Source organism: Lutra lutra, chromosome 16 (genome assembly GCF_902655055.1).
Source record: "Lutra lutra chromosome 16, mLutLut1.2, whole genome shotgun sequence".
Classification (NCBI taxonomy): domain Eukaryota; kingdom Metazoa; phylum Chordata; class Mammalia; order Carnivora; family Mustelidae; genus Lutra; species Lutra lutra.
The window spans coordinates 22606233-22630815 of NC_062293.1; the positions used below are offsets into that span (position 1 = coordinate 22606233).

A 24583-nucleotide genomic window follows, 5' to 3' on the forward strand; every position below is an offset into this window, starting at 1 on the left:
TTAAATGATGTCATACATAAAAAGGGCTTACAAGGGTGCGGGGCGCATAAGGTCCATCAGTGAGTATAAGTTGTTTGAGTTCATTAAACATCTCTTTGATCAAGCTTGTTATATATGTGTTACTCAGATCCTAGAGGTCTCTGTTAACATTTTGTCTGTCTGTTGGTTTCTATAGGAATATTAAAATTCTCCAGCCATGTTGAAATTTGTTTATTCCCTTTTTTTTTTTTTTAAGATGTGTTTATTTGAGCGAGTGCGGGCGAGCGAGTGGAGGGAGGGGCAGAGGGAGAGGGAGCGATAAGCTGACTCTGTGATGAGTGCAGAGCCCTGAGCCCACCTCGGGGCTTGATCCCAGGACCCTGAGATCATGACCTAGCTGAAACCAAGCTTTGGCCACTTAACCAACTGCGCTACCCAGACACCCCTGTTTATTTTTTCTTGTAGTGCAGTTCTTCATATATTTTGAAGCTCTGTTTTCAGATATATAAACTTCAACAAATGTTAAATTTTCTTTGTGAATTGCTTCTATAAAGAAAACCTCCTTTTTACTCTTGATGATTCTGTCCTTGAATTAAATTTTATCTAATAATATTGACATCAAGTTTTATTCTTGAGTATGGGCTCTCACGTTCTAGATTTTGGATTGATAGTTCTTTATACTATTTTTTCCTAATCCCTGCTTTTAAAAAGTCTACTATTATTATTGTCATTTTTAATACTTGACCCAAATTTTTTTTTAAAGATTTTATTTATTTATTAGAGAGAGAGAGAGCATGAGAAGGGAGAAAGTCAGAAGGAGAAGCAGACTCCCTGTGGAGCTGGGAGCCCGATGTGGGACTCCATCCTAGGACTCTGGGATCATGACCTGAGCCAGCTTAACCAACTGAGCCACCCGGGCACCCATTACTTCACCCAACTTTTTTAGTGGTCCATGTTAGGAGAATTCATGAGAATAATGTAGTCCATCACTACTGTAAGCAGAGGCAGAAGTACCTGGTACACTTTTCTTCTTTGAAAGTAGATCCTTTCTAAGTTATTTTACTGTAGATGTATGGGTGGCAAACTCAGTTAGTATATATGTGGGGACATCTTTCTTTTCTAATCGGTGGGGTCCCCTTAGGTTAGCTGGGTATAGAGCTCTCAGTTGCATTTATTTTCCTTAATACCCTAAAGATATTCCTCTGTTACCTTTTTTTTTTCTTTAGATTTTATTTATTTAAGAGAGAAAGCATGAGCAGGACAGAGGGGCAGAGGGAGAGGGAGAAACAGACTCCCCGCTGAGCAGGTCCCACATAGGGCTTGATCCCAGGACCCTGAGATCATGACCTGAGCCAAAATCTGGAGTTGGTCATTTAACCGACTGAGCCACCCAGGCACTCCAGCTGCTGTGAATATTCTTATGAATAAGTATGTGTTTGAAATCTGTTTTCAGTTCTTACGTGTATGTACTTAGGAGTGGAATTGCTAGATCGTGTGGCAGTTTTATGTTTAACATGTTGAGGAACTGCCAAACTTTTCCACAGCAGCTGTACCATTTTGCATTCCCACCAGCCATGTATAATGGTTCAGACTTCTCCATATCTTTAGTAGCAGTTGTTCCTTTCTTTTTCCTCCCCCCTTTTTTGCTTATAACATCCTAATGAATGTGAAGTAGTATCTCATTGTGGTTTTGTTTTGTATTTCCCTTATGACTAATGATGTTGAGCATCTTTTCATATGCTTTTGACCATGTGTTTATCTATTCAGATTATTTGCACACTTTTTAATGGGGTTATTTATGTTTTTATTGTTTGTTGATTCTTCCTTTCCTTTCCTTTCTTTCCTTTTCTCTTTTTTCTTTCTTTTCCTTCCTTCCTTCCTTCCTTCCATTCTCCTCTCCTTTCCTCTCCTCTCCTCTTCTCTCTCTTCTCTCCTTTCTTGTAGGCTTCATGCCCAGTGTGGAGCCCAGTGCAGGGCTTGAACTCAACGACCTTGATGCTTAACTGACTGAGCTGCCCAAGCACCCCGAGAGTTCTTTATTTTAGATGCTAAACCTTTATCATCTATATGATTTGCAAATACTTTTTCTGCATGGTTTGTAGTTTTTGATTGAAAACAGAACATCTTTGGGGCGCCTGGGTGGCTCAGTGGGTTAAGCCGCTGCCTTCGGCTCAGGTCATGATCCCAGGTCCTGGGTTTGAGCCCCATATCGGGCTTTCTGCTCAGCAGGGAGCCTGCTTCCTCCTCTCTCTCTGCCTGCCTCTCTGCTTACTTGTGATTTCTCTCTGTCAAATAAATAAATAAAATCCTTAAAAAAAAAAAAAAAAAAACAGAACATCTTGAATATTAAAATGTGGCAACTCTAGAAATCACATTCTCTTCCCTACAGGGTTTGTTGATCCTGCTTATGGTAGTATTGTTTGTTGCGTGTCTTTTCTGAATTAATTCTGTCAAGTGTGCATTCTTTGTCCTGTGTAGCCACTGATATGTCTGTTCCATTAGTGTGGTAGTCAGCTAACAATTTTACAGAGATTTCCTTAAACACCTGCAACCAAAATTTTCAGTCTTTGCTGAGAGGCTCTTTGTGCATGTTGGGACATGCCTGCAACACTCAGCCAGACACTTTAGCCACCACCTCCTGCTTTTGCACACCCTCAAGATCAGCCAGCAGTGACAGCTTAGGGACTTCTCAGGTCTTTCTTGAGCATGTATACAACCTGAGGCATGTGTGGGGCCTTTAGATTCCCAGGAATGTGGTGGGGCTTTTCAGCACCCTTACGGACATCTCTTCCTCTGGTCCTTTCCTCCCTAGCCCTCTTTGATTAGTCTGCTGTTTGCTCTGCTATCTGTCCCTCAGACAGCAGTGACTAATACATTTGCCTATAAATGTTTTGGGCAAAGTAGTATAGTTTCTTTAGTACTAGGTTCCTTTCGAGTGCAGCAAAATAAAGAGAAACCTTTTGAGCCAGTCTTTCAGGGAGCGACCAGACGGGTCAAGACAAATAACTGCAGCACTAGCTTAGTGAGTTAGAAGATAGTCAACACAGTAAGTAAAATGTAAGCTCTGTAATAGAACTGTAAACAATGTGCCACAGATTACAGGGAAGCAAGAGAACTTCTCTACTTAGAGAATTTGGGGACTTCTGAAGTAGTCTCAAATAAAGCATCCCCCTTATCCTTGCCAGACATCTAGAAATATGCAGAATATAGGAGTGGCTGATAGGAGCCAAAATATCACTTATATTACTGAGAGAGACCAGGTTGGAGGATACAGCTTTCAGCGTATGAATCAAATTTTGCCTTTTTTTTTTTTTTTTAAGATTTTATTTATTTGACAGACAGAGATCACAAGTAGGCAGAGAGGCAGGCAGAGAGAGAGAAGATGAAGGAAGCAGGCTCCCTGCTGAGCAGAGAGCCTGGTGTGGGCCTCGATCTCAGGACCCCGGGATCATGACCTGAGCTGAAGGCAGAGGCTTTAACCCGCTGAGCCACCCAGGTGCCCCAAATTTTGCCTTTTAACCTAAATTCTTTAGGTAGGCCCTCCTGGTTCCAAGCAGTGCTGTGCTGGATTAAGCCTTCTGACACAAGGGAGAGTCTATTCCCTAAAGAAGTTGAGAACATTTGCTCCAAACCTTGAAAAGGTAGAAACACAGATGAACCAAGTTTGCTCTTCACGCTTCTAAGATTAACCAGTCAGGTAGGTTCAGATAAGTTATTCCATCTCTATGAGTAAAGAAATACAGAGAAGCCAGGGATGGGCTTAGAAAAAAGTTCTTCCTCATGGAAACCTGCAGTGGGAGATATTCCTCTGTAACGGTGAGGATCAAAGGAGCTTTCATGAAGGATATGAAATTGGAGCAGAGCATTTTTTTTTTTTTTAAGATTTATTTATTTTAGAGAGAAAGAGAGAACACAAGCAGGGGAGGGGCAGAGGGAGAGGGAGAGAGACAATCTTAAGCAGACTCCACACTGAGCATGGAGCCCATCATGCTCCTGGGTGGCTCAGTTGTTAAGTGTCTGCCTTTGGCTCGGGTCACAATCCCAGGGATCGATCTCTGCACCAGGCTCCCTGCTTGGGCAGAAGCCTGCTTCTCCCTCTCCCACTCCCCTTGCTTGTGTTTCCTCTTTTGCTGTGTCTCTCTGTCAAATAAATAAATAAAATCTTTATAAAAGAAACCGCGAGTCAGACGTTTAACCAGCTGCACCACCCAGGTGCCCATGGAGCAGAGCATTAAAAATAGATAGATTTCTAGGTAGAAAATAAAAAGCCAGAGAGATGAGAAAATTTAGGCTCTCTTTGAAAACAAGAAGTAGTCTAATTTAACAGAGTATTTGTGTTCTTAATTTCATTTGTGGTACCCTTTGGGAATTAATTATCAAACGTAAACATTTAGCCCTTGAACAGTAAGTAGTTGGCTCATTTTCAAGGTTATTTGACTTGAAAGATTACAGACATCTCCTCTTTCTGGTCTTAGGACAGTGAAGTAAAATTATTTCCTGGCTCGGGCGCCTGGGTGGCTCAGTGGGTTAAGCCGCTGCCTTCGGCTCAGGTCATGATCTCGGGGTCCTGGGATCGAGTCCCGCATCGGGTTCTCTGCTCAGCAGGGAGCCTGCTTCCCTCTCTCTCTCTCTCTCTCTCTCTGCCTGCCTCTCCATCTACTTGTGATCTCTCTCTGTCAAATAAATAAATAAAATCTTTAAAAAAAATTATTTCCTGGCTCATTTGAAAATCACATAAAAACAGGAATATAAACTCCCATCTCTGAAACTATGAGATATCTGTAATCCTGCTTGTATGGGAAGAGGAAAAGCAGAAGGAAATAGTGATTTAGCAGAGGAGAGGAAGGTCAAACCCAAGTGCCTATAGAGGAGAATACTGGCAAGAGACAGATCATGATTTGTCCGCGGGACACCTGTCTGAGAAATTCAGAGCATGGAAGTACTATATACCATAGTTGGAGGTTGAGAACAGGGGGGTTGTCTGAAAGTCTGTACTGGGAGATGGATCCCTCTCTGCCCCGCCTCCCTCCTCTCAGTATTTATCCCTTTCACCCTGAATAGTTGGGCAGCTGTTATCAGCCTTACAGAAGTCAGGAGATTATTCTCTGGAGGAATTGAATTTGAGAATTTTAGGACCTAGGACCCCAAGCCCCAGAGGAGGATGGGGCTGATCTGCTACACTGGATATTGGAAGTTCCCAGTCTCTTTCCCTCCCTTATTTCCAGAATTCTGTCCACTAGGTAAAAGATTAAAGAATCTTCCTCCTATTAAGAGAATGGCCCCAAAGAAAAGATAGCTGAATTTAATAATTATGCTTATATATCAACAGGTTCATGCCTATCAGTGTTGATTTTAAAAGAAATCTGTAAGCATATTTTTCTTCATTCTTTACAGTTGATGGCAGACAACTGCATGAAGTCATTCATGACCAAACTATTTATAGAACTGCCCCATAGAACAAAAGTTCTAGGGAATCTACAAAAGCCTTGGATTAATAAAATGGAAAAAAAAATTTTTTTAAAGTAGGCTCCATGCCCAGTGTGGGGCCTGAATTCATAACCCTGAGATCAAGAGTCACATATTCCACTGACTAAGCCAGCCAGGCGCCCCTAAAATGGAAAAAAAAAAAAAAAATTTTTTTAAAGAGGGAGGGGTCTAATAAAAGGTTGCAAGTATTATTTTAGAAAACATAACATATGCTGTTGATATTTTAAAATGAAGTACAGATTAATTTACACCAAATATGAAGGATATAATCCCAACATTTAACAATGCATGTAGATTTGTGAAAAATCTCATTGTCTTAACTTTTTCCATTTTTCGTTGGAGTCACCACTGGTTTGGGGAGATAGGATCAAGCGTACTGCCAAAGAACAGAGTTATCAAGCTTATGATCTAGGTTAAATCCTGCTTTGATTATACCTACAGTAATGACACTGGCCTGTTTATTTCCCCTCAGTCTGTATTGATTTTAATTTTGATCCTTTTTTTTTATGCTTAAGAAAAATAACCATAAATATAAGCCTGTTTTAGTACATTCTGTAATCCTTAGGTAAAGTACATTTTTTAAATTTCTGTTCTCTTTTTGGTTTCCTTATTCCACCCCCCCCCGCCCAATTTTAAAAAGATATTTATTTATTTATTTATTTATTTGACTGAGAGCTATATAGAGAGAGAGCCCGAGTAGGCAGAAAGGCAGGCAGAGGGAGAGGGAGAAGCAGGCTGTCTGCTGAGAGGGAACCTGATGTGGAACTTGATCCCAGGACCCTGGGATCATGACCTGATCTGAAGGCAGCTGCTTAACAACTGAGCCATCCAGGCACCCCCCCCCCATTTTTTTTTTTTTTTAAATTTCCAGTTTTATTGAGATGTAATTTGACATATAAGCATGTAAGTTTCTGGTATACAGTGTGATGATTTGGTATGTGTATATTTTGCATAATGATTACCACAGTAAGGTTAGTTAACACATCTATCACCTCACAGTTAACTTTTGTGTGTGGTGAAGACGTTGAAGATCTATTCTCTCAACAACTTTCAAGTATGCAATACAGTAATTTTTTTTTTAAAGATTTTATTTATTTGACAGAGATCACAAGTAGAGAGGCAGGCAGAGAGAGAGAGAGAGGGAAGCAGGCTCCCTGCTGAGCAGAGAGCCCGATGCGGGACTCGATCCCAGGACCCTGAGATCATGACCTGAGCCGAAGGCAGCGGCTTAACCCACTGAGCCACCCAGGCGCCCCGCAATACAGTAATGTTAACATACTCACCAAGCTCTACATTATATTTTCAGAACTTACTCATCTTGTAATTGGAAGTTTATGCCCTTCGATCACCTTCATCAATTTCCCCCACCCCTCAAGACCCCAGCAACCACCACATTTAAATGAGATTATACAGTATTTATCTTTCTCTCACTTACTTTACTTAGCATAATGCCCTCATCCGTTTTGTTTTAAAAGGGAGGATTTCCTTCTTTTTTATAATTGAATAATATTCGTGTGTGTGTGCGCACATGCGTGCGCACACACCCAGAAGTAGGATTGCTAGATTATATGGTGGTTCTATTTTTAAATTTCTAAGGAACTTCCATACTGTTTTTTTCATACTGTTAGTGGCTGCACCAATTTACATTCCCACCAAGAGTACACAAAGATTTCTATTCCAAATCCTCAAGGGCACTTGTTATCTCATGTCTTTTTTTTTTTTTTTAAGATTTTGTTTATTCAACAGAGAAAGAGAGAGATCACAAATAGGCAGAGAAGCAGGCAGAGAGAGGAGGAAGCAGGTTCCCTGCTGTGCAGAGAGCCTGATGTGGGGCTCGATCCCAGGACCCTGAGATCATGACCTGAGCTGAAGGCAGCGGCCCAACCCACTGAGCCACCCAGGCGCCCCTCATGTCTTTTTAATAATAGACATTCTGATGGTGTGAGGGCTCTATCATTGTAGTTTTGATTTGCATTTCCTTGATGATTAGTGATGTTGAGCACTTTTTTTTTTTAAGATTTTATTTATTTATTTGACAGATAGAGATCACAAGTAGGCAGAGAGGCAGGCAGAGAGAGAGGAGGAGGCAGGCTCCCTGCTAAGCAGAGAACCTGATGCGGGGCTTGATCCCAGGACCCAGGGATCATGAACTGAGCTGAAGGCAGAGGCTTAACCCACTGAGCCACCCAGGCACCCCACACTTTTTTTTTTTTTTTTAAGATTTCATTTATTTGACACAGAGAGAGAGTAGGCAGAGAGGCAAGCAGAGAGAGAGGAGGAAGCAGGCTCCCTGCTGAGCAGAGAGCCTGATGCAGGGCTCAGGACCCCGGGATCATGACCCAAGTGGAAGGCAGAAGCTTTAACCCACTGAGCCACCCAGGCACCCCTGAACACTTTTTCATACACTTGCTGTCATTTATATATCTTCTTTGGAAAGATGTGTTATTAGTGTCCTGTGCCCATTTTTAAATTGGGTTATTTGCTTTTTTGCTATTGTGTGAGTTCTGTATTATTTTGGATATTAACCCCTTTTCAGATAAATAGTTTGCAGAAAAATTTTTCCTGTTTTATAGGTTGCCTTTTCATTTTGCTGATCATTTCTCTTGCAGTATAGAAGCATTTTAATTTTTTATTAAAAAAGTTTTTTTTAGTAAGTAAGCTCTGTGGGACTTGAACTCATGACCATGAGATTAAGAGTTGTATGCTTGGGATGCCTGGATGGCCCAGTCAGTTAAGTGTCTGCCTTCGGCTGAGGTCATGATGGATCGAGTCCCACATCCGGCTCCCTGCTTGATGGGGAGCCTGCTTCTCCCTCTGCTTGCCACTCCCCCTGCTTGTGCGTGCTCTCTCTCTCACTCTCTGACAAATAAAAATTTTAAAAAGAGTTGTAGGGGCACTTGGGTGGCTCAGTCGGTTAAGCGTTTGCCTTCAGTTCGGGTCATGATCTCATGGGCCTGGGATCAAGCCCCATATTGGGCTCCCTACTGCCTGGGGAGCCTGCTTCTCCCTCTCCCCCCCAACTTGTGCTCTCACGCGCTCTCTCTCTCTCCCAAAAAGAAAAAAAATATATATATATATACACGTATATATATATATACGTGTATATATATATATACGTGTATATATATATGTGTGTGTGTGTGTGTGTGTGTGTGTGTGTGTGTATCCGGGGCACCTGAGTGGCTCATTCGGTTAAGTGTGGGCCTTCAGCTCAGGTCACAGTTCCAGGGTCCTGGGATCGAGCCCCATGTCCGGCTCCTTGCTCAGTGGGGAGTCTGTTTCTCCCTCTCTTCTCCACCTGCTGCTCCCCCTGCTTGTGCTGTCCTTTCTCTCTCTGTCAAATAAATGAATAAATAAAATCTTTAAAAATATAAAGCTTTAAAATTTTTTTAAAAAGTCTTTAATAAAGAGGTTTAATAAAGTTGGTTGAGCATCTGCCTTCTGCTCAGGTCATGATCCCCAGGGTCCTGGGATTGAGTCTGGCATTGGGCTCCTTGCTCAGTGGGGATCCTGCTTCTCTCTCTGACAAATAAGTAAATAAAATCTTAATAAATAAATAAATAAATAAAGTTGTATGTTCTACTGACTGAGCCAGCTAGGTGCCTGTAGAAGCTTTTTTTTTTTTTTTAAAGATTTTATTTATTTGGACAGAGAGAGACAACACAAGCATGAGGGAGGGGCAGAGAGGGAGGGAGAAGCAGACTCCCCACTGAGCAGGGAGCCCCAGATGGGCCCCGATCCCAGGACCCTGAGACCATGACCAGAGCTGAAGGCAGACACTTAACCAACTGAGCCACCCAGGTCCGCCCCCCCCCCCCCACAAAGCTTTGTAGTTTATAGTCCCACCTGTTTTTTTGTTTTTGTTTTGTTTTGTTTTTGAGAGCAAGAGAGCTAGTGCACTTGAACGGGCAGGGGAGAGGGAGAGAGGCAATCTTAAGCAGGCTCCATAAGGTTGGATCTTACTACCCTGAGATCATGACTTGAGGGGAAATCAAGAGTCAGATTTAACCAAATAAGCCACCCAGGTGCTCTGATGTAGTCCCACTTGTTAATTTTTACTTTTCTTGCTTGAATTTTTGGTGTTCTATCCAAAAAATCATTGCCAAGACCAGTGTTGAGCATTTTCACTATGTTTTCTTGTAAGAGTTTCACAGTTTTGGGTATTACATTTATTTCAATCTTTAATCCATTTTGAGTTAATTTTTCTCAGTGGTATAAGGTAGAGGTCCAGCTTCATTCTTTTGCATGTGAATATCCAGTTTTTCCAGTACCATTTATTAAACAGACTGTCTTTTCCCCATTTTAGGATTCTTGGGTCCCTTTTCAAATATTAGTTGACCATATATGCGTGGGTTTATTTCTGGGCTCTTGATTCTGTTCTGTTAGTGTATGTGTCTGTTTTTATGCAGGTGCCATACTGTTTTGATTACTATAACTTTGTAATATGATTTCAAAGTAAGAAGAGTGATGACTCCAGCTTTGTTTTTTCTCCAGATTGCTTTGGCTATTTGGGGTCTTTTGTAGTTCCTTAGGGATTTTAGGATTATTTTTTCTATTTCTGTGAAAGAGTGCCATTGGAATTTTGATAGCGATTGTGTTGAATCTGTAGATCACTTTGGGTAGTATGGACATTTTTAACACTATTCTTATAATCCATGAACATGGGCTTTCTTTCTATTTGTGTCTTCAGTTTTTTTCATCAGTGTCTTAACAGATTTTAGTGTGGAGATCTTTCACCTCCTTGGTAACATTTATTAACTATTATTTTTGGTGTTGAAAATGGGATTGTTTTCTTTATTAAGATTTTCTATATATAAGATCATGTCATCTACAAACATAATTTTACTTCCTCCTTCTGATTTGTATGTCTTTTATTTCTTTTTCTTGCTTAATTACTCTGATTAGGACTTCTAGTACTATGTTGAGTAGGAGTAGTTAGAGTGGGGGTGCCCTTGTCTTTTGTTTTATTTTAGAGGAAAAGCTTTCAACTGTTCACTGTTGAGTGTGCTATTAGTTGTGGGTTTGTCATATATGGTCTTTATTAATGTTGAAGTATATTCTGTCTGTTTCTGATTTGTTGACAATTTTTATCATGAAAGGTTGTTGAATTTTGTCCAATGTTGTTTCTGTACTTGCTGTGGTTGATCATATTTTTATCTTTCATTCTATTAATGTGGCATATTAATGTGGTATATCACATTGACTGATGGTATATTGAACTATCATTGCATCCCAGGGATAAATCCTACTTGATCATGGTGTATGATTCTTTTTTTTTTTTTAAAGATTTTTATTTATTTTACAGAGATCACAAGTAGTCAGAAAGGCAGGCAGAGAGAGAGAGGGGGAAGCAGGCTCCCTACTGAACAGAGAGCCCGATGCGGGGCTCAATCCCAGGACCCTGAGATCATGACCTGAGCCGAAGTCAGAGGCTTAACCACTGAGCCACTCAGGTGCCCCTGGTGTATGATTCTTTTAATGTGCTGTTGAATTTGGCTTACTATTTTGTTGAGAATTTTTATATCTGCATTCATCAGGGGTATTGGCCTATAGCTTTCTTTTTTTTTTTTTTTTTTTTTTACTTTTTTATTTTATTTATTTGTCAGAGATAGAGCACAAGCAGGGAGAAAGGCAGGCAGAGGGAGAAGCAGCCTCCCCGCTGAGCATGGAGCCCGATGTGGGACTCAGTCCCAGGACTCTTGAGTTCATAACCTGAGCCCAAAGCAGCGGCTTCATGGACTGAACTACCCAGGCTTTCCTGGCCTATAGTTTTCTTAGAGTTTCCTTATCAGGCTTTGGTAACTGGATAATACTGGCTTCATGAAATGGTTTGGGAGTATTTTCTCCTCTTCAGTTTTGTTGGGAAGAGTTTGAGAAGAATTGACATTAATTCTTTAAATGCTTCCTGGAATTTACCAGTGAAACCATCTGGTCTTTTTAAAAAAAAAAATTATTTAATGTAATTTCTTTTCAGTGTAACAGAATTCATTGTTTATGCACCACACCCAGTGCTCCATGCAATACGTGCCCTCCATAATACCCACCACCAGGCTCCCCCAACCTCCCACCCCCAACCCCTTCAAAACCCTCAGATTGTTTCTCAGAGTCCATAGTCTCTCATGGTTCATCTCCCATCTGGTCTTGAAGGACTTTTATTGGAGGAGGTTTTTACTTACTGATCCAGTCTCCGTACTAGTTATTGGTATGTTCAGATTTTCTACTTTTTCATGATTCAGTCATGGAAGTGTTAAATAAACTGATGCACATTAAAATTTTGTGTAGTTTAGGGTGCCTGGGTGGCTCAGTGGGTTAAGCCGCTGCCTTCAGCTCAGGTCATGATCTCAGGGCCCTGGGATCGAGTCCCGGATCGGGCTCTCTGCTCAGCGGGGAGCCTGCCTCCCTCTCTCTCTCTCTCTGCCTGCCTCTCTGTCTACTTGTGATCTCTCTCTGTAAAAATAAATAAATAAAATCTTTAAAAAAAAAATTTTGTGTAGTTTATTTGAGCAAACACTGATTGAAATCACAGAGTGCCAGTCCAGATGATGTTTTAGAAGTGCTCCACCCGCAGGACTAGAGGCAAGGTTTTTATAGATAAGATGCGGAAGAAAAATAAAGAAATTATTTAATTGGCTATCTTTTATATGGTTACCTTGTTTGAGATTTTTCTTCGTTTTTGTGGGGGGGGGGGTTTGGTTTTTTTTCCCCAGATTCCAGTGCATTGACTCTGGCTTAGGTCTTGGTTTGCATTCAGAGGCTACTGAAGTTTTGGTTTCCATACCAAGGCGTTAGAGCCACCTCAGGCTAATGGCCTTTTTATTTGATTACTTTAACATTAGGTTGTCATGTGTTTTTAGGAATTTATCTATTTCTTTTAGGTAGTCCAAGTTGTCAGGGTATAATTGTTCATAGTAGTCTCACGATCCTTTACATTTTTGTTGGTATTATTTGTAATGTTTTCTCTTTCATCTTTAATTTTATTTGTTTGAGTCCTCTTTTTTCCCTTAGTTAGTCTGGTTATAGGTTTCTCAGCTTTGTTTATCCTTTGAAAGAACCAGGTCTTGGTTTCATTTATCTTTTCCATTGGTTTCCTTCGTTTCTGCTTTAATCTTTATTATTTCCTTCTAATTTTGGGCTTAGTTTTTTTCTTCTTTTTCTAGTTTCTTCAGGTGTAATGTTTAGTTGTTTGAGATCTTTATTCTTTTTTTTTTTTTAAAGATTTTTTTTATTTATTTATTTGACAGACAGAGAGATCACAAGTAGGCAGAGAGGCAGGCAGAGAGAGAGGAGGAAGCAGGCTCCCCACTGAGCAGAGAGCCCGATGTGGGGCTCGATCCCAGGACCCTGGGATCATGACCTGAGCCGAAGGCAGCGGTTTAACCCACTGAGCCACCCAGGCGCCCCGAGAGATCTTTATTCTTAAGATAGGTATTTATGGCTATAAGCTTTCCTCTTAGAACTGCTTTTGCTGCATTCCATATGTTTTGGTATGTTGTGCTTCCATTTCTTTTTGTCTCAAAATAGTTTTTGATTTCCTTTTTGATCTCTTCTTTGATCCAGTGGTGTTCAGTAGTGTGTTGTTTAATTTGCATGCATTTTGTGAAATTTCCATTTTTCCTCCTGTGACTGATTTTTAGTTTCATACTTGTTATATTATGATTTATAATAAATAAATATATTGGTCTTTGTCCATAATTCTTGGCTCACAACTCCCAAAACCTTTGGAATTTCCTAAATGATAAGAACAATGGAAACTTCTTTTGTTAAAATATTCGATCTTTCATCCTCAGTTTAGAGCCATAGAGGTGAAATGGCATCTTGTTACTTATAACAAGCCACTTTCAACCACACTGCATTTATGTTAATAAAGTGGTTTTTGGAAAGTCTCTAGTAAGCCTCTAAGATAGAGGCTGGTAAGAAAACCAATCTTGATTAGAGGATTGGAACTTTCAGTCCCATCTCTCTCCTCCCTTAACCCCGAGAAGATAAAGGGGTTGGGAGTTGAATCACTTGCACATGGCCAGTGATTTAAACAATCATGTCTATATAATGAAGCCTCCATAAAAACTCAAAATGGTGAGGTTCAGAGATCTTCCATGTTGGTGGCATCACATACCAGGAGAGTGGCACACCCTAGTTCTTATGGAGACAATAGCTCCTGTGCTCAGAACAGTTTTGGACCTCCTCCTATGTACCTCTTCATCTGGCTCTTCACCTATATCTATAAAATAAACTGGCAGAGGCAAGTTAATGTTTCTATGGGTTCTGTGGACCTCTCAAGCAGATAAATTGAACCTGGTGAGGGGATCATGGGAACCATCAATTTATAGCCAGTTAGTTAGAAGCACATGTAACAACCTAGGTTTGCAGTTGGCATCTCAAGTGGGACAATCTTGTTTTGTGGGACTAAGCCCTCAACTTGTGGGATATGATACTGTCTCCTGTAGATAGTGTCAGAATTGAGTTAAATTTGTAGGATACACAAGTAGTGTCTGCTACAGATTGGAGAATTACTTGATGGTGTTGGAAAACACATATCAGAATACCATTGTGGTCAAGAAAAATACTTGATAGAACATCTGTATTATTGAATTTGTTGAGATTTTTTTTGTGCTCTAACATGTTCTGTCCTGGAGAATTTTTTTTCCTATTTATTTATTTATTTATTTTGAGAGTGTGTGTATGAGCATGCAGCATGTGTAAGGAGAGGGAGAGAATCTTAAGCAGACTCTGGTCCTGAGCACGGAGCCCAAAAGGGGGGATGCTGAATCTCAAGACCCTGAGATCATGATCTGAGCTGAAGTCAGAGTGTGATGCTTAACTGACTGAGCCACCCAAGTGCCCCTGTCCTGGGGAATGATTTTGTATGTACTTGAGAAGAATGTATATTCTGCAGCCCTTGAATGGAATGTTCTATATATGTCTGTTAGGCCCGTTAGGTCTACAGTGTTGTTCAAATATTCTGTTTCCTTATTGATTCCCTGTCTGGCAGTTCTGTTGTAGAGAGTAGAAATAAAATTGCTGTTTATCTCTCCCTTTAGTTCTGTTGCTATTTGTCTTATATATTTAGGTGCATAAATATTTATAATTGTTATATCCTCTCAATGAACTGACCCCTTTATCATTATATAATAATGATGTATTATACCTTCATCTCTTGGTTACTTTATTTTTTAAGATTTTATTTTGTTATTATTATTTTATGATTTTATTCATTTGTCAGAGAGAGAGAGAGAGTACACACAAGCAGGGGCAACAGCAGACAGAGGAAGAAGCAGGCTCCCCACTGAGCAAAGAGCCCAATGTGGGATTTGAACCAAGGGTCCTGGGAGCATGACCTGAGACAACCATCTACAGTAGCATAGTTTTCTTGCTTGATCTTAGGATCTTTAATGTATCCTACGATTATAGTTTTTCTATAAAATTTGTTCCAGCAAGTAACATAAGTGACTCATCTAAGTTTTTTTTGTGAAACCACATTTCCTGCTTTGTATTTATGTAACTGCTAATTGCTTAATCTAAATGATAGTTTTTTAAACTTATCCCTATTTAGTTTCCTCTTGATACTGTCCTTTAGAAATCATATTGAATCCTAATTCTTTTAACAAAGGTATTATTTATCCTAATAGGTTTTGTAGTCTCCACAAGTTTAGTAAATATGCTTAATGATTTTATCAAAAACATCTAAAACTAGTGTTTTGATTAAACATGGGGTTTGACTGAGAGGACATGTATTTCCTTTCCTCTTCAAATAGTACAAAATTACAATAAAGGAATAAAAAGAGGCATAAGATCCCAGGGACAAAAATGAGTGGAAGAAGAAGAAACCATAGATGAAAAAGTTCAACTATTTTTTAGAAGATAAAAAATGGATAGAAGAGTGTTAAGTGATTTAGCCAAACGGAGGAAGGTACACCCTTGGGTTGTCTGCAGAGACAAGGAAATGAGTTTACCCAACACAGCCTCCCCAGAGACTCAACACTTGGTGGCAAAATGTCTCTGAAAAGACAAGGATGAGGCTTGAGATTAAAAGTAGGTAATGTTAAAAGAACAAAACAAAACGAAACAAAAAAGGTAATATTTGAAAGTCTTATATGAAGTGGTTGAATCATGCAAACTACTTCTTCCTCCTCTAGGAAACTGGGGATTTTTTTCTCCAAGAAAATGGAAGCTGAGGGTTCTGGATCCAGGAACATCAGATGCATGAAGAGGATAGGGGTTTGGAGCCAAGGAATTAAATGAAAATCTGCATACAGACTGGTGGGTCTTCAAAGTAAAAATGAGCTTCCGTTTAGCTTCTTAATGCCATGAATAGGAATTGACAGTCAAGGAATAACCAGATAGTTGAGGAAGCCTCTAAAATAAGAGGCCAGGGGTACGTGGGTGGCACAGTCAGTTTAGTGGCTGACTCTTGTTTTTTTTTTTTTTTTTTTTTTTGCTTAGGTCGTGATCTCAGAGTCAAAAGATCAACACAGAGTCTGCTTAAGACTCTCTCTCCCTCTACCCCTCCCCTTGCATGCATCCTCGCTCTCTGTCTTTCAAAATAGATAAATATTTTTAAATAAAATGGGAGGCCAAACAAGTAAGAGAGAGGGCAAAGAGCAAAGGAGGGAGAAAAGTGGGGTTGGCTGGGGGAGAGAGTTTTAATCTCTAAGAAATGAAATATTGCATCTTCAAAAGAACAGGATGTTATTTTGAAAATCTTGAAACAGATAAGAAATAACATTTGCAAATAGAAAATATTATAATTACACCCCCCTCCAAATAATGGGAGGATTGTGGATAAATTTGAAACAGTTTCCTAGGAATTAGAACAAAAAGATTAAAGGAGGGAAGTAGAAGATAATTTTTTAAAAAGATTTAATTTATTTGAGGCAGAGAGAACATGAGCAGGGGGAGGGGCAGAGGGAGAAGCAGGCTCCCTGTTGATCATGACCTGAGCCAAAGGCAGATGCTTAACCAACTGAGCTACCCAGGTACCACCAGACAAAAATATATATTTTTTTAAAGATTTTATTTATTTATTTGACAGACAGAGATCACAAGTAGGCAGAGAGGCAGGCAGAGAGAGAGGAAGGGAAGCAGGCTCCCTGCTGAGCAGAGAGCCCGATGTGGGACTTGATCCCAGGACCCTGAGATCATGACCTGAGCCGAAGGCAGCGGCTTAACCCACTGAGCCACCCAGGCGCCCCCCAAAATAATTTTTTAAAAGATTTTATTTATTTATTTGACAGAGAGAGATCACAAGGAAGCAGAGAGACAGGCAGAGAGAGAAGGGGAAGCAGGCTCCCTGCTGAGCAGAGAGCCCGATGTAGGACTTGATCCCAGGACTCTGAGACCATGATCTGAGCCAAAGGCAGAGGCTTAACCCACTGAGCCACCCAGGCGCCCCAAGAGAAAAATAATTTTTAAAATTCAAGATAGTCTATTATTGGACCTCATGGTCTAATAGAAATTCATATATGAGAGGACAGAGAAAATAGAAATGATGCCTAAAAAATCTCCAAAACATTGTCTAAGACATAGATTGTAAATTGAAAATGCTGAAAGAACAGTAAAAAAGGCAAAGACCCAAGAGGTGTGATTATGAAATTTGGTAAACTGGAGATACAGAAACTTTACTAAAACCTTCCAGAAAGGGTAACTAGAGGTTACATTCAAAGGACCAATCAGAATGGCATTACATATCACAGTAGTAACAGAGGGAGGTAGAAATGCATCAAGCTGTGTCTTCATATTATCTTCAGTGGGAAAGATTTCCTAGCTATAATTTTATTCCCAGCCAAATTATCAACCAGATGTGAGTCTGAAATAAAGATATTTTCAGATGTGCAAGTGACTCCAAAATTCTAGTTCTCATGAGCATTTTTTTTTTGTTCATAAGCTGCCCCTAAATAGCAAGAAAGAAGAAAGCAGGTTCAAGAAGCAGAATTCAAACAGAAGAGCTAAGGGAGAGCCCAAGATGACAGCTATGTAGCCAGTCCAGAGCATCCCCGAGCAGAGTGAAGCAGAAGAAAGAACAAAGGGTTTCGGGAATGTACGGCTGCAGGAAAAAGACCGTATCTGATGTATTTGAGCATATGGAAAATATCGATAGACATGTGACAGATGTTGGAGCTTTTGAGGAAAAGCTAAAAATACATAGAAAACAAAACAACAAAAAAAAAATGAGGTAGTCATTAATTTGCAGAGAGAAGTACCTGGTCTTACTGCTCTACTTGGCTGAGTACTGACTGGTATCTCTCCAGTCCTTTTACTCTGACTCTTGATTTAAACGAAGACCCATGAAATTACATGGGATGTGGAGAATGGAGGCAGAATATGAAACTAAATGCTTATATTCCACAGCAGGATGTCAATAGACAAATCTAAATTTGACAAGTCAAGCCTATTTAGAAAAAGAAAGGCAACCAGAACCTCCTAGAAGAGTCTATAGGATGTAGTGGTAAGGAGGACTCTGCTGTTTTTCCAGTCCTTTTGTCTTGGTTGATTTTTTTTATATAAAAAGTCAATGAAATTATATACTATATTGTAGAGACCTCTTTCCAGATACTTATCAGTTAATTAATACCAGGCAAATATCTAGCTATATCATGCATCCTTTATTTAGTTGTCTTGTCCATAATAGCACCATTGTCTGACTCATATCATGGCCCAAGAAGTCTAGTAGATTTCCTTTAACTATTAACTTGGTATTACTTTCCCTGAATGACTTCCTTAGGAAGTTAGTTCTTCAGTTCTTCTTTAAAGAGTCTTTGTTCTAATTTAACATTGTTTCTCTTGGTTCCTTTTAAATTTAAATATTTCTGACATGCAGTTAGGATATCCTGGGTGCTGTGTACTTTATTTGATTCTTGTGTTATCTAAAACAGGAGAATGCTTTTTCTACAAATAAATACCATGGCTGTGTTAAAATCTATTGCTTTGGAAATATTTCCATAACAGTAAGATGATTTAGAATGTGTGTTTGTGAGTGAATTGTAAAATTACTATCTGACATATGTCTTGGAAAATTCCACAGCAAGCTGCCAGTTTTCAGTTTCTGGCACATTGACTAGAATTTGTACATGAGGAACTCAAACTCTACTTTTCCCTTGATTTACCAATCCCTGTGGTGTTTTGGAATATGAGATTAGAGTTTAAATACTTGCTAATTCTGAGTCAGATCCCATTATTGCCTGGCTGTATCTACTCTTAGTTCTTTAGTGTTTATATAGTAGATGGGGTGGGGCTGGGGCAGTGAAGGAGGAGGAGTGAGAAGGACAAGTAATTATATTGTTACTTTGAGTTATCAGTTCTTTTCTTTCACTTCATAACCTCCAAAGATGTTTTCAGTAGGGCATGGAAGATTTCCTGGATTGAGCAGCTTCCAAAATGAGTTCCAGTCATACCAAGCGGATCACCAAAGTTCATGGTGTCATGAGGGCCCTAAAATGTTGCTGGGGTTAGTTAAAACTGAATAAGTGAAAGAAATAACAGAAAACAGAATAAAGGTGTATACTTATTTTATACTGAGAGCAATGAATTTGTAGTAGATACAGATTTTGGTTAGTAAACAGAAGTCAGGATAAAATAAAGCTCAGAATGTTGAGTCAGATGTTAGAAGGTGTCCAAAGCAGAAAGTTTGACCTATTAATTATGTATCTGTTCTCTAAGTGTATCCCTTCCTTGGTATTTTTAATCTAGGAATTTCTTTCTTATGATAAATTTACTTATGAGATGGTAATGCACTGGCAATAGTTTTTATTTAAAATGCAATTTTATTTCTACTCGGGACAAGATATAGGGTGGAGGAATTACAAACTGATTTTGTTTTAGGTTTATTTAGCCATACAAAAATGTTTTTCCTCTTAGATTCTGGCAAGAAAATCAGCCAATTGGAAAAACATCTGGTGTTAGTTGAATGAAGGAATGGCATAATCAGTAAAAATTACTTATAGGAAAAAACGGTGAAAAGAAAATCTTATGTAGCTTTAACTCTGGATTTCTTTATGAAAAAAAATTTTTAAGGAGAGGAAGAGCTCTTTATTATTTTTTAAATTTTATTTATTTATAAGTAATCTCTGTGCCCAACATAGTGCTTGAACTCATGACCTGAGATCAGGAGTTGCATGCTCTACTGACTGAGCCAGCCAGGCGCCTCCTAAAATTTCATTCTTAATTTTTCACTAAAAATTTCCTCTTACCAAAATATTTGACCTGTGTTGGGCTCCCTTTGTGTGTCTCAAGTTTTACTCAAATCTGTGATCATGAGTCATAAACATTATATGAAGAGCCTGTTTTTGTAGCTTTTGCTGTAACAAGCACTCTAAGACTTAGTGGCTTAAAACAATTAATTATTCAGCCCAACAGGACTTCTGCTGGTTGCTGGAAAAGTCACTCATGAAGCTCCAGTTGTCTGGTGGCTTGACTGGGACTTGAGTGTCTAAGATAGCCTCACTTATAGTCTGACACCTGGGTGTCACTGTCAGCTAGTACTCTTTTTTCCACATGGTCTCTCATCATTCAGAGAGTTAGCCTGAATCTTTTTTTAACGTGGTGGCATGAGTGTTTCAAGAGGGTAAAGCTTCAGTGTCTCTTAAGGCTTAACCTTGGAAATCACACATTGTTACTTCCACCACATTGTTTTGGTCAGATTAAGTCACCATGTCAACTCAGATGCAGAGAGTGAGAAAACAGACTCTACCTTTTAAAGGGAGGTACAGCAAAATCCTATTGCAAAAAGGCATTGCCATAAAGAGTTAAGATTTATTGAAAACCATTATTATGAGTTTCTACCATGGTCTTCCCTCTGACTCCAGTGATTCACATTCTTATCACATGGAAAATATCCCCTCCAGTGGTCCTCATATGCAGTTCCTCTTGATCCAGAGACCTGTGAACTAAAAAGAAAAGTTATCTGCCCCAAACACACAATATATACACTCTTGTCACAGGGATGGAGTAATGACAATAGATATTCCCCCTAAAAAGGGGGCGATAACAGGAGGCACGTAGCAATTATGGGTTCTTACCAGTTCTGAAATCTAGCTGAGCACATGTTGTCAGGGTCATCTACTCCAGAATAAGGAAATGTACCTTGACTGGGGCCCAGTTCTGTTTCCTTGGAATGGTTCCCTAATCTGTTGTTCTCTGTGATTCTTGGTACCACATTCCGGGCTCTTAATGCTTCTTTCAGACCGTTCTCTCCTACTACGTAAGAAGTGTCTTATGAAGCTGAATATCTTTCTCAGTGACTTCCTTCCTATAGAAAGTTGGGATCCTAGAGACCTCTTTTCATTTTGAATAGTCTCTGTTCCTTTTTTTTTTTTTTTTTTCGCTTCGGTACATACTCTTTTAAAATTTCTAGGATTTTTAGGGCCCCTGGGGGCTTGGTTGGGCATCCGACTCTTGGTTTTGGCTCAAGTCATGGTCTCCAGATTGTGAGATCCAACCCTGTGTTGGTCTCCACACTCAGCACAGAGTCTGCTTTTCCTCCTCCCTCTGCTTCTCCCCACTCATGCTCACTCTCTCTCTCTCAAATAAATAAATAAAATCTTAAAAAAATAATAATAAAAAAACCTCCTAGGATTTTTTATGAATCTGATTTGTGTTATTCTCTGTCTCAAAAGCTACAACATTACAACTCATTTTAACACAGGCCTTTCTCTAGTTTGGTTGTAGGCTGTTGTGGCATAATTCCCTTAAGCTTCTTAGAGGGCTTCTTGTCTAGTTGAGAGAGTCAGCTAGGTATGGCTTCAAATTTTTCTGAGGTTTTTTAAAAGGAACCTATAGCCAAATCTTTTATCTGATATTTACCTTGTGGTTAGTTCTCATTTTGAGAATCTTATGGCCTGAGAGACAGAAGATGAGGAATAGTTTCATTTTCCAGTATAGCAAGATCTAAGCCCTCTATATATCTTCTAATTTTTTTTCTTTCAAACTGCAGTTCTCTCTTTAGTGTATTTCTTACCATACTTTATTATATACAGCTAAAGGACTAATTACCACTTCCAAAGCAGCTAATATAAACATGTTTAAAGACTAAAGGAGCAGCGCCTGGGTGGATCCATCAGTTAAGCTTCTGCCTCTTGGTCTCAGCTTAGGTCTTAATCTCAGGGTCATGAGTTCAAGCCTTGCCCTGGGCTCCATGCTGAGCATGGAGCCTACTTAAAAAAAGAAAAACAAATCAAAACAAAACTAGAGGAAATCAGGTTTAAATAATTAAAGGAGAGTATGATGACAGTGACTCAAATAGAGAATGTCAATGAAGAAATAGAAATTTATAAAAAAGAATCAACTGGAAATTCTGAAGTTGAAAAGTAAAATAACTAAAAAAATTACCAGCAGAGGAACTCAGAATCAAATTGGAGATCACACAGAAAGAGAATCCGTGGACTTGAAGACAACAGTAAAATAACCCAATTTGGAGAAAAGAATGAAACAAAATTAACAGAACCTTGTGGGACATCAACTGTACCAGCAATACATATGTAGTTGGAAATGGGAGAGATAGGAAAAAATATTTGAAGAAATAATAGCTGAAAATTTCCCAAATTTGATGAAAAATGTGTATCTACACATCCAAAAATCTGAGTGAATAAGACTAATACAAAGAGGTCTACACCTGGGCACGTTTTTATTGAACTGTTTAAATCCAGATACAAAGAAAAAGTCTGGAAAGCAAGACAGAAAGAATTAATGATATACAAGAGACTAGCAATACGATTGACAGCTGATTTTTCACCAGAAACAATGGAAGCCAGAAAGCAGTTGGTTAACAAGTCAAAGTGTAGAAAGTAAAAATTGTCAATTAAGAATTCTATATTTGATTGGGAGGGAGACAAACCATAAGTGACTCTTAATCTCACAAAACAAACCAAGGGTTGATGGGGGGAGGGGGGGTGGGGTTATGGACATTGGGGAGAGTTTGTGCTATGGTGAGTGCTGTGAAGTGGGTAAACCTGGCGATTCACAGACCTGTATCCCTGGGGATAAAAATATATTATATGTTTATAAAAAATAAATAAAATGAATAAATAAATAAATTAATTAAAAAAAAAGAATTCTATATTTGGTGCACCTGGGTGGCTCAGCCTGTTGGGGGTCTGCCTTTGGCTTGGAACATGGTCCCGGGGTCCTGGGATTGAGCCCTGCATCAGGCTCTCTGCTCAGCAGGGAGTCTGCTTGCTCATACGCTCTCTCTCTCTCTCTCTCTCTCTCTAATAAAGAAAATCTTAAAAAAAAATATTCTGTATTCACATATCAAAGGACACTCAAGAACCTCAAAAGACAACCTAAAGAATGGGAGAAATTATTTATAAATCATCCATCTAAATAATCATATATCGAATATTAAAAGAACCCTTACAAAGCAGTTGCAACAAAACAACCCAATTTTACGAGGTCAGAGGACTTGAATAGACATTTCCTCAAAGAAAATACACGAAAGGCTAACAAACATGAAAATAAGCTCAACATCATTAGTCATTAGGGAAAGGCAAATCAAAACTATAATGAAATAGCACTTTATACCCACTAGGATGAATATAATTAATAGAAAAAGTGGGAAAATAAGAAGTATTGGCTATTATGTGGAGAAATTTGTGTTTTTTAAGTAAATTCCACCCAGTGTGAGGCTCAAACTCATGAGCCCTAGATCAGGAGTTGCATGTTCTCACTGACTGAGCCAGCTAGGTCCCCCCAATGTAGAGAAGTTTAAAACTTTTATATTGTTGGTGGCAGTATAAATTGGTAAGTTACTTTGAAAACCACTTTGGTGGTTCCTTAAAAAGTTAGAAGTACCATATAACTCAGAAAATCCACTCCTAGATAGATACCAAAAGAACTGAAAACAAATATTCACAAAAGTACTTGTGCACAAATAATGGTCATAGCTGCAGTATTCACAATGGCCAAGAGGTAGAAGCAATCCAAATATCCATTGACAGATGAAAGGATAAACATTTGGTATATCCATACAGTGAAAGATTCATCAGCCATAAAATGGAATGGATTACTGAGATATGGTACTGTATGGGTAAACCTAAAAAATGAAATAAGCCAAACCTAAAAGATTGCATTGAATGATTCCACTTATGTGAAGTATCCAATTAGCAATAATTGCGCCTTGGATAAACCTCATTGGCTACGATACTGCCACTGCGCAAAGCTTTATGTGAAGTATCCAAAATAGGGAAATCTATAGTGATAGAAAGGAGAATAGTGGTTGGCTAGGTCTAAGAGTTGGAGGAGATGGGATGGTAGGTTGTGGGAATGATTACTTAATGAGGACTGGATATCCTGGGGGAATGAAAACTTTAAAACTAGAGAGATGTGGCAGTTGTGTAGCATTATAAATACTAAATGCCATTGAACTGTACTTTAAAATGGTGTATTTTATGTGAATTTTCCTTCAAAAATAATTTAAGTGAATTCTGTATCCAGCAAAGCTATTACTGAAAAATATAGGCAAAATAGAGACATTCCCAGAATAGCAAACATGGAGAATTTGTTGTTAGCAGACATGAAATATACTGCTTTACATGAAATACTAAAGGAAGTCCTTTAAGCTGAAAGGATATGGTTCCAGATGGTAACTTGAAGGAAAAGCACTGTAAAAGTTAATTACAGGAGTAAATACAGAAGGCTATAAATAAATTTTTCTCTCATATTAGTTCAGCTGAATTAAAAGACACTTGTGTGACACAGTACTGATAAAACTGTATTACTGGGCTTTTAAGATAAATATGTAGGGGCCCCTGGGTGGTACAGTTGGTTAAGGGTCTGACTGTTGATTTCAGCTCAGGGTCATGAGATCAAGCCCTGGGTTAGGCTCAGAGATCAGCAAGGAATCTGCTGAAGTTTTCTCTCCCTTTTCTTCTGCCTGTCCCCATGCTCATTTGCTCTCTCTGTCTCTCAAATAAATAAATAAATCTTTTTTTTTAAGATTTTGTTTATTTATTTGACACACAGAGATCACAAGTAGGCAGAGAGGCAGGCAGAGAGAGAGAGGAAGAAGCAGGCTCCCTGCTAAGCAGAGAGCCCGATGCGGGGCTCGATCCCAGGACCCTGGCATCATGACCCAAGCCAAAGGCAGAGGCTTTAACCCATTGAGCCACCCAGATGCCCCTAAATAAAT

At 39.2% G+C, this 24583-nt stretch overlaps 1 protein-coding gene and 1 pseudogene across 3 annotated transcripts in view; one reads left to right on the forward strand and one right to left on the reverse strand.

The window, feature by feature from the left end:
- The window catches only part of FBXL20 (F-box and leucine rich repeat protein 20), a 105256-nt gene that overhangs the window by 21131 nt on the left and 59542 nt on the right, over positions 1-24583 (forward strand). The window contains exon 2 of one of the 3 annotated variants that reach the window (XM_047706825.1): positions 15600-15723. The exons of the other annotated variants lie outside the window; for them this stretch is intronic. The gene's annotated coding sequence lies outside the window, so the exon portion shown is untranslated. The remainder of the gene's footprint in view (positions 1-15599; positions 15724-24583) is intronic. 3 annotated transcript variants of the gene reach the window in all.
- On the reverse strand, positions 23459-23616 carry LOC125088307 (uncharacterized; annotated as a pseudogene).